This window comes from Silene latifolia, chromosome 2, assembly GCF_048544455.1.
Source record: "Silene latifolia isolate original U9 population chromosome 2, ASM4854445v1, whole genome shotgun sequence".
Classification (NCBI taxonomy): Eukaryota; Viridiplantae; Streptophyta; class Magnoliopsida; order Caryophyllales; family Caryophyllaceae; genus Silene; species Silene latifolia.
Genome location: NC_133527.1, coordinates 158621725 through 158639064, shown reverse-complemented (window position 1 = coordinate 158639064; position 17340 = coordinate 158621725).

The following is a 17340-nucleotide window of genomic DNA, read 5'->3' as shown; positions in this document are numbered from 1 at the left end:
TTATAAAAGAGGTCAACCACCTTGACACCCATAAGACAGACCAGGAATGGACCCTACATGTAGATGGGGCAACAAATATAAAAGGCACTGGCCTAGGACTAGTCCTCAAATCACCACAGGGAGACCTAATCGCACATGCTATTAGTTGCGAATTCAAAGCCACAAATAATGAAGCTGAGTATGAAGCCCTGATTGCTGGACTAAAGGTATGTATAGAACTCGGTGTAGTAAACCTCAAGGTAAAAACTGACTCTCTCTTAATTTCCAACCAAGTCAAAGGAATATATGCAGCAAAAGATTCAAAAATGATGCTTTATTTAGAATATGTCAAAAACCTTTGCAAAAAATTCAAAACCTTTGACATCGACCAAATACCAAGGGACTTAAATACCCAGGCTGATGCCCTAGCCAGCCTGGGATCAAACTTCAGCCCTGCTGTGTTTGATAAAATACCCATTATCCACCTGTTGGAACCAATCATAGAAAGGCCTGATCAAATTTGTCCCATTCAGGAGGACACAACCTCTTGGACCAAACCCTACTATGATTGGTTCTTACAGGGGATACTCCCTAAAGATAAAAATGAAGCGAGGGCCCTGAAAATCAAAGCATCCACTTATACCATTATCAGTAACACATTGTTTAAAAAGTCTCAGGCTGGACCTTACCTACGTTGCCTAGAACCAAATGAAGCCAGACTGGTCATAGAAGATATACATGATGGATACTTTGGAAATCACAAAGGTGGCAGAAGCCTGGCAAGCAAAGTCCTCAGGACATGCTATTTTTGGCCAACCCTGAGAGCTGACTGCATAGCATATAGCTCCAAATGTGAAGCCTGCAAAATCCACTCCCCTTATATCCACCAACCATCAGAGCTACTACATTCCATCTCACCCCGCTGGCCATTCATGAAATGGGGCATGGATATAGTAGGCAAATTACCTCAAGCGCTTGGACAAAAAGTTTTCATGCTAGCAATGACTGACTACTTTTCCAAGTGGATAGAAGCAGACTCTTACAGGCAAGTCAAAGAGAAGGATGTCATATCATTCATCAAACGGAATATCATATGCAGATATGGAATACCTTCAGAAATCGTCTGTGACAACGATACAAAATTTGTGGGAAAAAGAACAGCAAACTTTTGTGCACAATGGAACATCAACCTAGTCACATCCACACCAGGCTATCCAAAAGCCAATGGTCAGGCTGAGTCAAGCAATAAAGTAGTAATCAGCTGCCTGAAGAAAAAGCTAAAAAGAAGGAAAGGAAGATGGGCAGAAGAATTACCCTTAGTCTTGTGAGCTGACAGGACAACACCCAAAACATCCACAGGCCAGACGCCATATTCCCTAGTCTATGGCTGTGAAGCATTAATTCCGGCAGAAATCCATGTGCCAACTACCAGAAGCAGCTTGAACACCATAGAGGAGAACAAACCCCTTTTGCAAGATAACCTGCTCCTAACTGAAGAACTAAGGGATGCAGCCAAAGTCAGGATAGCCTCCTACCAACAGGCAGTAGCCAGAAGTTACAACAAGAATGTCAACATCAGAATATTCAAGGAAGGAGACCTGGTTCTAAGAAAAGTCTTCCCCAACACCAGAGAGAAAAATGCAGGCAAACTAGCTCCCACATGGGAAGGACCATATCTAATTGATTCAATAGTAGGACAAGGAGCTTACAGGCCACAAACTTTGGAAGGAGAAATGATCCCCAGATCCTGGAACATTTCCCACTTAAAGTTATTTCATGTTTAATCAAGAAGCAGGTAAAACTATCCACTCCATATATGTGTCAATAGAATCTTATAGGAAAATATATAAGGGATCTGCTTTCCTGCTACGTGCTAAATTGCATGAAACATGTCTGTTACTTTTAGCTCTGCCAAGGATGTTTATTCAAATCATATCCTACCAAATTCTGAAAACTTGTTTCACGCCTTCTTTTTATTTATTATATGCTGCATTTAAGGCTTAAACACATATTCAGGATTGAGGGCCACTCCACCTAACCTGAAAAGCATTCTTGAAATGCTCTACAATTTGGCACCTGCCTGCCTGACCTAAAAACGAAACTGAGCTCAGTCCATAAAAGACAAGTACAATGGTGGAATAGACCAGACTACAAGTCAAAATAAGCCCTCCTGACAAGCTGAGGGCCATAAGCCTTCCTGACTGGTAACCACCCTCATTTTAGAAACAAGCCCTCCTAACAGGCAAACAAAGCCACCATTTCCCAAAAACACAGGAATGAGGGCCATAAGCCCTCCTAACAGTCATTATTCTAACAGAAAAACATCAAATGAATTATTTACAGGTACAAATTAAGACCAGCCAAGCACAGCAAGAAAATCAAGAGAAGAAAATGATATATTTATACCATAATAAAATACCTACTCAGAAATATATCCTCCCTAGGGCAAGAAGAACAACTACTTATTCAGGAAATACCCAAAACCAACAAAAAGAAATTCCAAAACCAACTGTTTGTCCAAGGAACATCCCCCCTGGATAGGCCAAAACTACACAAAATCTCACAAAATCTCACAAAAACAAAAACAAAAACTAGCCCGCCTTGGAAGCTGTAGCAGAACCAATTCCCTCATCAGCAGCCTCCTCTTCAGCATCACTACTCTTTTCCTTGGATGGTGGAGAGTCCACTTCTTCATCAGCATGCAGTTTACAGAGCTCAGGGTAAGTAGTATTGAGATCAGCTAACTCCTCGTCAGGATTCCAAAAAGGCCTGACTTCAACAGGCTCCTTCATAGCATCCACACGACCCTTGCCAAAGAAATAAAGTGCAGCATCTTTGTACCTAGCCTGAACCAAATCCCTCTCCACAGCCAATTCTTCATTCACCTTCAACTGCTCTTGCATAGCCTTTGTTTTTCACCTTCAACTCTTCCCGGCGTGATCAAACTTGGCCTGAAGAGCTTTAAGAGCATCCTGAGCAGATTTCAGCTTAGAAGACTCCACAACCAACCGAGCCTTCCCTGCCTCATTATCCTCCTTTAAAGAGTGATTCTCAGCCTTAGACACCTCCAACTAAGCCTTAAACTTTTTAGAATCTTTTTTCAAAATCTGTACCTCCCAATCTAGGGTATTTTTTAGGCTGTGGATTGATTCCAGTTGACAGGCGCCCCTCAGCATATCATTGACATTCTAACAAAAAAAATGCCCATCTAAGCTACAAAAAAAAAGAAAACAAATAAACACACACAAATACCCACAAAAAACAAGGCAAAAAACATACCTCCTAAAGCATGGTAATCAGGTTGGCAGCATAGTCCCTGGTACGGTACATAGCAGCCAAAGCACGGGCAGAAGTATCCTCTGCTTGATACTTGAAATAAGGATCATCAACCATAAAAGCCTGGGCTTGGATTTGTTCCTTGGCAAATTGGACCTCATCCAGCCGAGCCCTAACCCCTCTGACCTCGTGAACCCCTCCTAAAGATTCATCCACTCTTTTCCTCTTCTCAGGACGATCACTCCCATCCACAACCTTCTCAAGCGATGCCAACGGAACCCCCTGCACAGGTTCCTGAACCTGAACAGCACTATCACTCCCCGTGGCCTCACTACTCTTAGATTTCTCCCCTGTAATCTGTGAAACCCCTCCCTTCACCAGGGATAAACCAAAGCTAGCAATCCTGGCAGAAGCCCTGGTAGCTGCACGACGAGGTTCTAAATCAGCAATATAAACACATGTCCAATACAAGAAACAGAATGATAGAAGGAAGCAAAAACTTACTTCCTGATGAAGAAACCTCTGAAACCTTAGTGCTCTTCACTGGCTTATATGTACTCAACTTGGCCTTCTTAAAACGAGGCATGGAAGCTTGCCCCAGACAGGCAGTCCATGCCCTCTCCTCCTCAGGCAATGCCATGAATGCTGTTATCCGGTCAGCCGACCCCTCAGCATCAGGATTATTCACCCAATCATTTACTACAAAGAAACATAGACAAAGTAAGTAAATTCTCCAAAATATGTTACTGCCAAACCAAAATAATACAGGAAAGAAAGTTACCTCCTTCAACAGCTGGATAATTGAGATAGTCCAGATTAGGGGCAATTGAATCAGCCTTGATAAACATATAAGTTTGAGGCCATCCCTTGTCATCCCCTGAATCAAAGTTAGTAATCAGGTGAGCAATCTTCGACCTGACTCAAAAGTTAAACCTTCCAGTAGAATTACTCTTCAAATGATAGACGTTCTTGAAGTCATCCAGGGTAATAACCAACTTGTGCTTAGAACACAAATGCTCAACTGAAGGGACAATCTTCCAGACCATTGGCATAAGTTGAAACGGGGGAACCCTGATAGCCCTGATCACCTCACTCATGAAAGGAGAAAAGGGAAGCCGGCAACCACCCATGAATGCCCATTCAAAAATAAAGAACCAGCCAGGACTACCCCAATTAGCCCTGACTAGACCACTCTCAGGGATCCAAACCTCAGCCCCACTAGGAATGAGGCCCCTACCCTTTATGTAATGCTCAAAGGCCGGTTTTAGCTGATTGGTTTCATGGAAAGAGGCTGCCAATGCCTTAACAGGAGTATATTCAACCCCCTTATATGACATGGACAGAATCTCTGGGGCAGCAACAATTTCCACCACATCATCCTCGGGAATAATATCTGGAACTTTTTCAGCCTCAGCAGGAACCATTTCCACCTCAGCAGGAACCGTTTCTACCTCAACAGGAACTTTCTCAGCCTCGGCAGAAGCCTTGGAAGCTGCCGTCTTTCTCCTACCACCAGCCATACTTTATTTTTTTCCTGGAAAATGATTTTTTGCAAAGAGGGAATTTTTAGAAAGAGAGAAGAAATTTAGAGATTGAAATGTGAAGACAAAACACGGCAGGCAAGATATTTATAGCCGCAAAACTAAAACGGCTAGGAAAGCAAGTGGATGAGTTTAATCATAACTCTCCTAGGGTTTTGTGAACCTACCCTATTTATGACAAAGAGCCATTATAAGAAGCTGAATCAAACACAAATTCTGATCCGATAAAATATCCCTGCACAATTCTTAACCTGGCCCAAATTTTTATCTCCTTATTCCTGGCCAGACCCAATAATGGAATAAGCAGATAAGGGGCAATTGTTGGGCCCAGAGTTATCCTGCCTGACCTGACATAGGCCAGGCAACAACCAAAACCAAGTTCCAAGCAAAAGACACCTGAAACCAGACATTTATTAAATACGAATAGGCACCAAGCAGGAGTTGATGCAAAACAGGCAAATAATCAACCAAGCAACCTGGAAGGAAAATAAGTCAGGCACAACAGGCAAAAACCCGGCAATTAATATATGCTCCCTACAAACAAGGAAGGCCAATTCAAGAGGAAAAGATATGAAGAATAGTCAAAAGCAACGGCAGAATAAGTAGCAACCACCTCCGGGTAAATAGGGCACAAGCCCTATTTACCAGGAAACCCTAAACGGCGGAAAGGGAAACTGGAAAACAGAGTATAAATACAAGAGAAGATAAAATCAGAGGGATCATTCCACACACTCTCTGTCTTACTTACATTTTTGTATTCTTAAGCAATATAATTTCGCCTGTCACGCCTGATATACCAATACTCTGTCAGGCTATCTAAAATCATAATAACAATCACTCCTGGATTGGTGCCCGTGGTTTTTTCCCTTATTTCCAGGGTTTTTCCACCTATAAAATCTTTGTGCCTTCATTTATTATTTACCTTTTCACTTAACAATATTAGTCAGGCAAAATTGTTTGAGTTAAATCACCCTACATATAAATCCCTGGCAGGATCTTTTTAACCAGTGAAATCCCTGTCAAAACAGTTTGTCTTGTTATTTGGTTTAGTTGGTGGGGGCAAAGGTAATTCCCCTTTCTCGATCATGTCCTGAATAACGTGTTTGAGTTTGAAACAGGTTTCCGTGTCATGACCTTTCCCTTGGTGGTATTGGCAGTAGGCATTAGGGTTCCAGAAGTAGGATTTCTTAGCATCAGACGGATCCGGGGTGTGGGTCCGATTGGTTGTAATTTCCCTTGACCATAAGCCTTTTTAGGGCGCTTGCATAAGTTGACCCTAGGTTGGTGAACACTCTTTGAGGGCGCTCAGCTCTCTTGGTGGTTGGCTCAAGGAGGTTGACCTCGTCAATTTTGTTTGTCTGACCATAGGGGCGAGATCCGATTGATGTAGATCCCCGGTAGCCTCTACCGGTGGTTTTGCCCAGGACACCCTTTCGGAGGTCGTCTTCGATGCGGGTTCCAAGGATTTGCACATCTTGGAATGTCTTGATGTTTTGGTATCTTAGTAAGTTGGCATATACCGGGCAGAGATTGTTGACAAACTTTTCCACCAAAGTTTACTCACTCGGCTTGCTGACCAACTGAGTGCTTACCCTCCTTCAACGGGTTAAGAACTCGGTTAGTCCCTCCTTATCATTTTGATTTAGGACCTAAAGAGTACGGGTATTGGCCTGGATTTCGACATTGTCGGCATGCTGCTTAGCAAATTCAACTGCAACCTCATCCCAGGTAGTGAGATTCTTCGGGTCAAGGGAGTAGTACCATTGGCGAGGGATCGATTCCAAGGATGATGGAAAGATTCGGGTGAAAAGTTCCTGTTTGACCCCTTTTATGGCCATGTAGTCTTTGAAGGCTCGAATGTGGTTGAGTGGGTCTTCCACTCCCTTGAATTTGGGCACATCAGTCAAGGTGAAGTTGTCGGGTAGTTGATCCCCAACGGGTTCGAATCTTCGATTATTCTCAAGGTGGATGTTGTTACCCCGGGCTAGGAGTTGTTCTTCCAGGAGCTTGAGCCTTTTCTCAGTTTCAGTCAAGGGCGAAGTGTTGTGTTCTCCAGCTTCCTTGTTTTCCAGGGTGTCGATACGGGTTTCGACACGGTCCTGGGTGACCTTAAGAGCAGTGAGCAGGCTGGCTAGCTGAGCAGTCGTGACATCCCAGTTGTTATAATTGTTGTTGATGGACGAAGTTGAAGTCGGGGCCATGGTTCTGAGGCAGAAAAACGGCTCACATTACAACTCAATCCGACATGGTTCAAAGACTTAACGCAGACAACACGAAGGACGGGACAAAGATCAGACTCAACAAGACGAGGATGACCATGTGTGGTACCTTGGTGCTGACTCGATTTATAACGTGACGGTTTTGACCGAACTTTGACTCGCGTCCAACGTAGTGGCGTGACGCTGTTGGACGAGTCTCGTGGTGAGACGAATCATAAGTAAAGACCCATAAGTACGTTTGCTCTGACTCGATAGACACGAGGCAGAATTGGAATGGTGGACTGAAGTTTTCGAAAATAGAGATTTTCAAAAAGATTCGTTTGTCGCTTTATGGACAGCTTCCGAAGAATATATAGGGATCTCCGCAAGTCGGTCAGTTGAAAGGTTTATCTTATGTTAGTTTGCAAAAGGCGGTTTGAGTTTGAGTCGGCTAGGAAAACAATGTACTGTTCCCAGAGACGGTTTTTAAAATTCAAAATTGTATGTTTTGAAAATCGGGTTTTGAAATGTTTGAAAAGGTCTCGGGGATGGTGCATGGTCCTCGGGATCTCGAAAGTGTCTAGAGAAAAGGGTGTGTGCTTCTCTCGGGTTTTGAAAGAGCCATTGTCGGCGCGATACGGGTTTAAATCTGTGTTCTGACGCGGCGATTATAACGGTGTAAAAAAGGTGTTTTGAAATGGTTGTAAAAAACCGAGTTTGAAAATCGTCATTACGAGGGCCTAGAAAGGTGTGTTGAAATGGTTGTAGAAAACCGGGTTTGAAAATCGTCATTAAGACAGCCTAGGAATGCGTGTTTTGAAATGGTTGTAGAAAACCGAGTTTGAAAATCGTCATTACGACGGCCTAGAAAGGGGTGTTGAACTTGTTGTAGAAAACCGGGTATGAAAATCGTCATTACGAAGTCCTAGGAAGGCGTGTTGAAAAGCAACGGTCGGCGAAAGACCGAGGTTTGAAAAGGCCATTATAATGGTGCGAAAAGGTGTTTTTGAAAGTTTGAAAATGACCTGGAAGGACTTATGATCACATAGCACATAAGCACTCAAAGTTTCATTATATTATGCATAATGCTGACACGGGTTTTGGCTTAAAAGGATCGGTTACACACCAAGCAATCAAACCCCAATTTGAGAGAGGGATACCAATCCAAACAAAATGTGTAATGAGGGTTCCCTAGCCTCGTGCTCGAAGGTGATGAAAGCTCTTTGACGAAACAGAAATGTGTAACGTCAATGGCATGCTTAACATAATCGGGATTCAAAACACGGGGATGAGAAAACTCACGCCGACGAGACGAGCCAATTGGTCGAAAAGGGTTAGGTTATGGGCCCGGACAAGGAACCTGATTGTGACCGTAATATCAATTAATGCATTTCAACCAAGACCTCGTTCGAGTCTCACCATCTAGGGATCACAAAGACAAAAGTGTCGTAGTTATCCCCAGCGGAGTCGCCAATCTGTGGACATGGGCCACAGGCCGGTCCGTTGATGTGAGAGGCCACCTACCGGTCTGTAGTCACGGGCCACCTACACGCCAAGCCGATCTGTTGGACGTGTAGCGGTCTTTTGAAAGCCACGCTCGGCGGCGTAAGAATGCTTTCGACCGGATCGTTTTAGATCGGTTGGTTTCGTCTCGGCAAGGGTCTCGAAACGATTGGAGATGTTCGGAATCGCCACCAAGCATTTGTGGGATGCATAGAACCCGTTCGAATCCACTTTATACCTCGGTCAAACGAAGCATAAAGCAGGGTTTGACATAGGTACTAAAGATAAGGAATCGTCCTTCTTTAGCATCCTATCTCTAGAATGACTCTCGTACGCCCTAGATAAGGTCATTCACTATCCAAAGTTTCTGAGTAAGATCTGAAGGTACATATTGGGAAGCCCTTTAATCAGGCACCCAATCCCGCCCGCGGTAGCGGCCTCTACTGATCGATCTTGGTTGGTTGAATGCAAAAGTTGATAAAACGGTTTAAATGCATGAATGCGCATCCATTGGTTTAAACCTAACATATGAGAGCTTTCTAAGTCGGTGGATTTAATCCAAGTATCAAGTATAAGATGTCGAGTTGGATTTAATGTTGAGTTTCATGCAAGACGGAAATTAAACATCCATTTACCAAATTAGGTTTATGGTGCATAACGTGATCCATTTGTCTTAGTAAGGCGTTTTGCAAATACGGTGTTTGAAAGAGCAAATTAGTCATCTGATCCATCCTGTATTCGGGTTAACCGAAGTCGGGATCGTCCTACACTAGTGCTGGAAAGGGGACAGACCCTGCATCAGGCAGCCAGAAGAGGCGCGAGCCTATTGGCGATGCAAGAGGGTCTCCCCTGGTTTGAAAAATAGAAAAAGGAGTGGCCTGTTTAGGCGCGGGTCAGTCAATGATGGAAGAAGCGTTCTGGCCATTGAAAAACGTTTATAAAACATGTTGAAAAATGGGTATTTTAACCCGTTTTGTTTTGAAAAGGCCGTTTAGACCGCTTTTGTATTGATTTGAAGAACGAGATTTAAATAATCGTCATTGTTTTGACAATATTCGATGTCAGGTTCGGTTTTGCAAGCTTGACATGAATAGTTTTGAAGATGATTATGAACTTATTATTTTAAGTTCATTTGAATATAATTAGTCAATATTCATTATCGTACTCGGGTTAAAATCCGACATGGTATGTAGAACCAAGGATGACTTTGTATTGTTGACTAATACATTTATTTTCAAAATGTAAAGAAATGATGAAAGGCTTTAAAATACCTTCCCCCAAAAGGTAAAGAAATGAAATAAAAGGCTTTAAAATACCTTTTAAAATGTAATTAATCAAATATTATCACCGAAACACGGATTAAACCGTCATGGTATTAAGAACCAAGGGTGAAAAATGTTTTATGGTTAAAAACTTGTAAAAATGACTTGAAAATACATGAAATTATAAAAACCGATTATAAATTTGAAAATGAAGGAGATGAAGAGACCAAACACGGTTTGGACTTAGGGCTGGGCAGGGTCCTTTTGGACCATGTTATGCATGATTTAGCATGTTATAGTCATGAAACATATGAAAACATGATAAAAGAAGATTTTTACACCCTCATACTTACATGCTTGGCTTATGGCGAGAAACCGACGTAAGTGTATCAACTCGTTTGGTCGGAAAAACTCGATTTAAACCGTGTTGGTAAGTAAAAAGAGTGTTTGTTAAGTTTAGTGATGGTGTAGTGGTCGAGATGGTTGGTCAAGTGATTTAATGCACGATGACGGTACCAAACAATGTGTAAGGCTTGTGTTTACGATCGGTAGGTCGTAAACACGTGTTGGATTGTGAGTTAGGAAGTCGAGTCGATAATTTTAAGGGAGAAAAGAGGGGGCGGACACTCGTGTAACCTTCAAATGGTGGCATTTGAGGGGTATTTATAGGAAAATTAGTGGTTGTGTGAGTTTTGAGTGACGTGGCCACTTGGGCTGCTCAAAGAGGCGCGAGCCATGTCGCACGTCTTCGAGGTGTCTTGTCACTATCACACGAAGAAATCATTATTTGTTCTATCCTAGGATTTGGATGAACATGTTTGGTACTTGACTATGTAAGATTCCGGGAAATCTTAACATAGAAGCATTTGAATAGTTTGATTTTTGTGTTTCACTCGGTTTGACTCGTTGTTGGAGTCGGGATTTGACTTTTGAGTCGGTTTTTGATCCGGTGTCGGTTTTGACTCTAGTTAGTGTCATTGTGACCCCGTCGTCATGCATTAAACACTCCAGGTACTTTTGAAAAGTTTTGAAATGTTTTATTTTCGAAATCGTTTTAAGTTTTCCGACGTAAAGTTATACACAAACTGTCGATCAAACGCTGCGATTCCTAAGCATGTTGTAGTCCGATAATCATCGGGTGGTTGTTGGAGTCTCAACAGATACTGGGTATCTACACTGACCTGCTCATAGTGCTAGTGTCATGCTGATTAATGATGTGCAGCATGTATCCCTCCGCATGTTTCTTAGGATGATAACCCGTCTTCTGTACGCGAGGGACGATGTGAGTAAGCTGAGTTCTCATAAGGTTATGTTGTTGATTACTTACCTTAATCTGCATCGGGGGAAGTTGTTTTACTATAGTGCTCCTAGGGTTGTGTGCTCCAGTTTAGAGCTTATGGCACTGTCTCCGAACCGCCACATTTCATGTGGGGCCATAGTGACTCGTTTAACCCAGCGACTGACTGACTTTGAGGCTCCACCTCCATCGAGGGATGAGGTGTTTGACACCGTACCTACCATGAACGCCAAGTATTGGAGTAACAACAGATGGCTTAGGACTTTGGAGGATGGGTCATTTGCATGGAGAGTGAGAGGATCCTGATGGATGGTACTTCTTGACCCCGCGCACTTACCCGTGGTTGACCATTTGGCTGAGTATGATCCAGGGATTGGTGTACCCAAACCCGGGCCTCAGTATTACTTGATAGACCCCACCAACCTCTTAGACTTACGCGAACCTACCTCGGCGTCTGAGAGACAGCAGGCTCCTCCCCAACCTCGTGAGTGTCGTAGAGTGAGACAGCCTAAGGTGGACGAGGTTGAGACTGAGCCCTCCTATCCCACGCCGAGTTTCTACCGACCCCGGTTGATGCCTGTCGTTGTGTGCACCAAAAATAATATTTATAATACCTATTAAAACTAACAGAAGTTAGTGGTAACAGGGTCGAACCACAGGGAGGTAGGGACTTTATAGTTGCTTTCAATTTTAGTCTAAGGGTAACAGTTGTGGGGGTTTGGATTGATTAATCACTAAACTAAATGCAAATAAAAATAAATAAGACAATAAAAATAAAGATGTGAACAAATAATGAAAATGAGCTAGGATGATCGGGTCACTATAGCTACGATGGAACATAAGTCTAGGTAGGTCTTGAAATACAGTCGTGAGTGATGGGTATGATAAGTCCTCTCGGTCCAAGTAAACTAATAGCCCCTCTCGGTCTATGCTATTAGTCCCTAGGTGTCACTAATACTAACTTTCGTTCTTGGCTAGTGATCCTAATGCCTAAATTACATTATCTTTCGATCTAGCAATTTAGTCGTCTTAATTCGTTAATTTAAGTCCTTCCCTATCTTTTGATCTACGGGTTGGTCAAAACCAAGCATCTAACAAATCTCCGCTACGTCTCATTGATAGATATTGCACTTAACGATTCAAACGAAGCAAATCAAACACGAAGTCAGTCGATCGACCAGTTACCCCAATCGATCGACCAACCGACTCAGTCGACCGACCAGATAAGCCAGTCGGTCGACCAAGCCCTAGTCCGAGGGTAACCTATTCTAATGCCATCTATGCTATAACTCGCCTACATCCTAGCAATGGTGATTTAGCCACTCATACTTGTGATAAAAACAACAATAATATTATCAAATAAAGCTAACGAATTCATGCTTAGATTAATTAGATGAACAATTAACATAAAACGATAATTGGCTTTGGGAATTCTAACCTAACAATTCTATACTACGAATGAATTAAAACAGCGAGTATCAGACGAAGGAACAGAAAATACCGTAGGGAGAATTGAAGAGGAAAGATCGAAACCGAATGTAAAGAAAGCTTTATTGACGGAAAATAATCTAAACTAATGACTATCGAATTGTATATTAAGCACTTGATGATAAAAACTGGATGCTTATTCTGAAAACTAAGGTTACGTTATATAGGAATAATCCTGCGTAACCTTTATTCCTAAACCTAATCACATTGGTCTTTGGAATTCTCGATCTTTTAACTTGCTCATCAGCTCGTGAGGTGGTCGATCGACCACTTGGACCAGTCGATCGACCAAGAGTGCTATACAGTAATGCATTCTGACGAATTCTGCAGCGCGCACCGATCTTAAAATAGCTGCCATTTCTTCGTTAGTTGGTCAAATCAGGCGTTCTACACGGAGTTGGAAAGCTAAGAGGATAAGATTTCACCTCCAATTAGAATCACTGGATTATCAGATATAGAACTCGAGATATTGCCATCTGAAGCAGGCTGCAATATCGTGAAGTTCTTCTTTGCTTGTTAAACTCGTATGCACCCATGCTTTTGCTATCTTTAGGCCTTGAAACGCGCACCAAGCTTATTCCTCGAGTCAATACATCATGTAAAATCCTATACTAAACACTCCGGGACAAATTCGGTCCATCTTCCGCCATATTCTTCACATTCCTACAAAATCACTCGAAAAGGAAGAAATACACGAAACAAGGGAAATAGTAGCATAAACTACTCAATTGAGCTCTGAAATGCGTGTAGAATGAGGTGTAAAACATCATATAATAGACACACATCAAACTTCCCCAAACCAAACCCTTGCTTGTCCCCAAGCAAGAACTAGACTCGATCTTAGGATCTAATGGAACGAGTTCAATCTCAGAGCGAAATGCAACAAGTAAAGCCTAAACCATTTTAATGCTACAAATCAACAATCAATTAGCAATATGAATCATGCAAACGAGTTATGAAGTCGTTAAAAACTGCTGAACCGTCAACTGTAGAGACTTATCATTATGGACTCTCACGGGTCGCTCAAATCACACATAAGCACAGGTGAATATATGTAAAAGATAGGAAGAAATAATTTTGTAATGACACTCACCTAACTACGACCTATAAGAACATGCCTGCAGTCTAATATGAAAATAATCTCTACAACCGTACATATGCATTCCAACCAAACAAATGACCATGACACATGCCGGGGTAAATATGGATATGTGAGGTAATGGGTAAGAAGAGGCAAAACAACATCCAACTTCTTGCTCAAGATTTTCAATAAAACCAGTGCTAATTAGAAGCACAAATCTCGCAATCTCCATGATAAGTCAACTCCCCAAATGATATAAACACAACACAGGAGTGTAAATCACCAACTCATAACAATTGTAGCATGTGATTTTCGAATTTTCTTTTTCTGCCGCAGTACTTAGTCGATCGACTAATGTAGCCGGTCAATAGACGGAAATCTCTTTTTTGAACTCTTTTTTCTTTTCTCTTCCGTATTCTGTTTCTTTCAACTTTTTAAATTCTTTTCCTTCCTTCATTCTTTCATCCAACATCATCTCAATAAGAGCATATGCAACCAAAAATAATAAGAACATTCCCAAAGACTAATACTACTAGCTTGACAAGGGTAGGCTAAATATAGGATGTAGTTAAAGGGACAAAAAGCTATTTTTGGCCATGTGGAGCTTATGGGCAAAATGAATAAAGGGGTGACCTCTTCCACATGTGTCAACTAACCACAAACCGAATGCATACAGGTATTAAGCAGATTAAGTTCATATTTATGCAAATTTATATAACATGTCTCATAAGGAATAACTACTCACAATCCTAGATAAACTGGTCATGAATGACACCAGTTATAAGCTCTAAACCTCAGAAAATGATGTAGTTTGCCAAAATTTTAAGTCAAGTCTCAAGATTCAGCAAGATATTTAACGAAAACTCGTAGACTATGCATATGTGATTCTACTAATAACATGTCAATTTAGCAAGGCTTAGGCATAAACAGATGAAAATGCAATGTCATCATTGAAATACTACCGTTCCGACTCAACCTATATGATAAAATAAACGTGAAAATTTTGAATTTTTGAAATTTTTTGAATTTTGTATATATAAGAAATAAATTAACAAATGCAAACTGAAATGCAATAAATGTGAAACAGAAATGCAATGCAGAACCCTTCCCCAAACCAAATCACACAATGTCCCCATTGTGCAAAATCATATAGTGAAATAAAAGGGAAACGGGAATTTGCGTTATTATAACTAAATAAGACATGAAATTAAACTCGGAAACTCACAAGACATTAAGCGCAGAAAAAAGGAAACCTCCCCAAACCAGCGTGAGCTAGGAGGTTTCAGTTGCCAGCAGTGCTACCCTAAGGTACCTGAAAAGACAAACAATACCGTGCGTAATTCCCAGAAAACAATTTATTAAACGCTAAATTATGTGTAAAATAAGAAAACAGAAGAAAACAGAAATTAATCGGAGAATAAAGTGGAGGAAAGACTCCCTTATCTCCGCAAATCGACCAAACACAGCAGGGGGGTGATCGGAAACAGGTACAGCAGCGTTGGGTGGTCGATCGACCACATCACCCAGTCGATCGACCAGAGTGAACAGAACAAAGCTCCTGAATTTGCAGCTCGATCGATCGACCATAGGGGCGATCGATCGACTGAAAACCTCTTTGTAAGTTCTGATTTTCTTCGAATTAGCTCAATAAATTGAGCCAACATGGTCTATAAACCTGCAAATACACATAATAACGCGCCCAAAATTGCGCAAAACCCAAAGTAACAGTCTCAAGCCTAAATAAATCCTAAGCAAAATAAATAGAATACGTGGTCTCGCAAACTTAAAGCGGGAAATAGTCTAAAAAATGCAATAAAAAGAATTGTCTTAAAACTCAAGCAATAAAATGTGAAAGTGTTTATCCGCGGAAACTGCAGGATAACTCCGACCATGTCCTTTGGCTAGATGCAGTCGCCTCAGCAATACTAATCTCAGTAGATGGAGACCACCCATCTCCGTCATCTAGGCAACTCAATGGATCATCATCAGCTCTGGCCTCCCATGCTCTAATATCGTCTGGCTCATCGAACTCCAAATCATACTCCATGCCTCGCTCTGACTTCTTCAAAGCTATAAAATCAGGTGGCTCTTTCTCCGGCTCCTCATCTGGATCCTCGTCAGTGCCATAGCTAAGACATCCTAGACCGCCTCTCTGAACAATCGGTTTCTTCACAGCTGGAGCAATATGCGGTAGTTCCTTCCCCAAACCAGACCCTGCAACAAGTAAAACACGAGATTTTTCCTCCAATTCGCTCCCAATTTGGGGCGGAGGTGTTAAAGTAGGAATAGGGGTAGGAATAAAAGGCGAGACATCATCAATAATCACATAAGTATTAGCTGTCTTAGTATTGCACTGAACCATCATAGAATCCCTACGAATGGGAGATTGAGCAAATGAAATTCTTTCCTTCCCCACCTTAAAAGTCAGTGTCCTAAGGCCAACATCAATAACTGCACCAGCAGTGTGCAGAAATGGTCTACCCAAAATAATCGGGGTGTGACGATCCTCAGGTATATCTAGGACAACAAAATCTACAGGAAAGAAGAATTTCTCGATTTGCACAGGTATATCCTCTAACACTCCGATGGCCTGGATCGCAGAACGGTCGGCCATCTGAACTGTCATACTCGTACAAGCAAACTCAGTTAAACCAACTCGTTTAGCTAGACTTAATGGAATAACACTCACGCTAGCGCCTAAATCACATAAAGCTTAATCGAGACTAAAGGTGCCTATTTGACACGGGATAGAGAAACTACTAGGGTCAGCTAATTTATGTGGAGCAGTATGAATTAAGTAAGAACTAGACTCAGCAGTTAATGCAACAGACTCAACTCTTTCTAGTTTCCGCTTTTTAGTCAAAAGTTGCTTCATAAATTTCATATAAGCAGGAACTTGATTTACCAACTCAATAAAAGGTATTTGAACATTTAAACTATGAATAACAGATTTAAATTTCTCGAAAGATACCTCATCCTTTGTCGGCACTAGTCTTTCTGGATCTGAAAACTTGGACTGAAAATCGACCATCTTCTCTTTGTTGTAGCTAGAACCTTTTTCAGTCCGTCGCAGGAACGAACCATTGACTGTAGTGTTGTCATACGTGGGCACTAGAACTGACCCATCAGCATTTGGGTCTTGCCTCAGTATCTTCGGAGTTGTCGAACCCCGAAACAAATGGTCTCTCAGGTCATCAGGTATTAGAGGACGGAACTGTGCACTTTCAACAGCTTCCTCGGTCGATCGACTAGGTTGGTCAGTCGATCGACTGAGGTATTCAGGTATAGTAGCACTGGAATATTGGGGACTGGTCAATCGACCATGATAGGCAGTCGATCGACTGCCTATGCTGCTAGTTGTCTTTATTTTGCCACTAGTCACAGACGCCCTTTCTTCCTTTTTTTCAGACCCATCTTTCGCCACAGTGGGCCCGGCAGTAGTAGACCCGCTTCTCAGTGTTATGGCATTCAAAGTCTCTTTTCGCTCAGTCTCGTCTTTCGATTTCTGGAGCCGCTCAGGATATGAAAGCTTTTTCGACAACTTGGCTTGCTCTTCTACTTCCTTCCTTGAAACATCCTTTGAATTAAGGACCTTGTCCTTATCAACACCTGGAAATAACTTCATGGCTCTTGAAATGAACGACCCGTCAATAATTCGGGTCGAATTATCAACAATATCAGCAGTAGGCGAGGTTGATCGACCATGAGAGCTGGG